The following is a 1236-nucleotide window of genomic DNA, read 5'->3' on the forward strand; positions in this document are numbered from 1 at the left end:
ACATTCTGTACTTGCATTGCTTGTGCGGCGAGGTTATTCTACTGTAATTGCTTGGTTAGAGATGCCACTTGAGTGGTCAATAAAGTAATTGGATCAACCTCTAAGACTCCTGCTACTTTCTTATTCTCACGCTCAGTAGGCCAATTATAGTTATTCATGGCCATCTCTTCCAGTAATTCATATGCTTCATTAGCACTTTTTCTCATAAACACTCCTCCCGATGTTGCATCTATAATTGTCCTTGTATTTCTCCCCAAACCATTGTAAAATGTATGAACCAGGATCCACTTCTCTATTCCATGATGTGGACATTTCCTTTACAACTCTTTAAATCATTCCCATGCATCATATAAAGACTTCCCATCCAACTGATGGAAGTTATTAATCTCTCCTCTTATTCTGGCTGACTTCGCAAGAAGAAAATATTTACCAAGGAATTTTTGAGCCAAATCTTCCCAAGTAACTATAGAGTTGGCTTGTAATGAATTCAACCAACTCTTAGCTCTGTCTCTTAGTGAAAATGAGAATATCTTAATCTTATAGCATCATTACTCACCCCGGTCATTTTGAATGTCACACACAACTCTAAAAAATTTGTGATATGGAGATTTGGATCCTCATTTGGTAACCCCCCAAATTGTACACAATTCTGTACCATCTAAATAATTGAGGGTTTTAGCTCAAAATTATTTGCCTCAACACTAGGAGGACGAAGGCTTGAATGTATCCCCGTAACAGTAGGGAGTACATAGTTTCTCAATGGCAGATCGACTTCAGCTGCATTACCCATATTTACATTGTTGCTCACACCATTATTTGCATTCTCAGCCATGGTGAAATCCAACCTTTTCTTTATCTTGCAATTTTCTCTGCACGTTCTCTCAATTTCAAGATCTATTGTTATGAATTCCTTTTGCTACTTCCCCACATTTACCAAAAATTCCTGAAACAAACAAAAACCTCGATCCGAATAAGTTTAAAATATAGAAACCAAATTAGAACAAACAACAATTAATTTTTATATTGGAAATTAAGTCCCCGGCAACGGCGCCAAAAACTTGATTGTGAAAATATGGTACGCAAGTGCACGCAATCGATTCAAGTAGTATAGATGATAAAATATAGTATTGTTCCCACAAAGACTATTTCCCAATTACCAATACTTGTTCTTTAATTTCTATTTGGCAAACAAATTTTAAATGAATGAATTTAATTTTAAATTTGTAAATAACTATG

At 35.4% G+C, this 1236-nt stretch overlaps 1 non-coding gene across 1 annotated transcript; it reads left to right on the plus strand.

The window, feature by feature from the left end:
* The first annotated feature begins 294 nt into the window (after positions 1-294).
* LOC133793107 (small nucleolar RNA R71) lies at positions 295-401 on the plus strand. The gene has a single exon (XR_009874567.1). It is a non-coding gene; the product is annotated as a small nucleolar RNA R71 (small nucleolar RNA).
* Positions 402-1236: the final 835 nt, after the last annotated feature.

The sequence above is a fragment of the Humulus lupulus genome, chromosome 7 (assembly GCF_963169125.1).
Source record: "Humulus lupulus chromosome 7, drHumLupu1.1, whole genome shotgun sequence".
Classification (NCBI taxonomy): domain Eukaryota; kingdom Viridiplantae; phylum Streptophyta; class Magnoliopsida; order Rosales; family Cannabaceae; genus Humulus; species Humulus lupulus.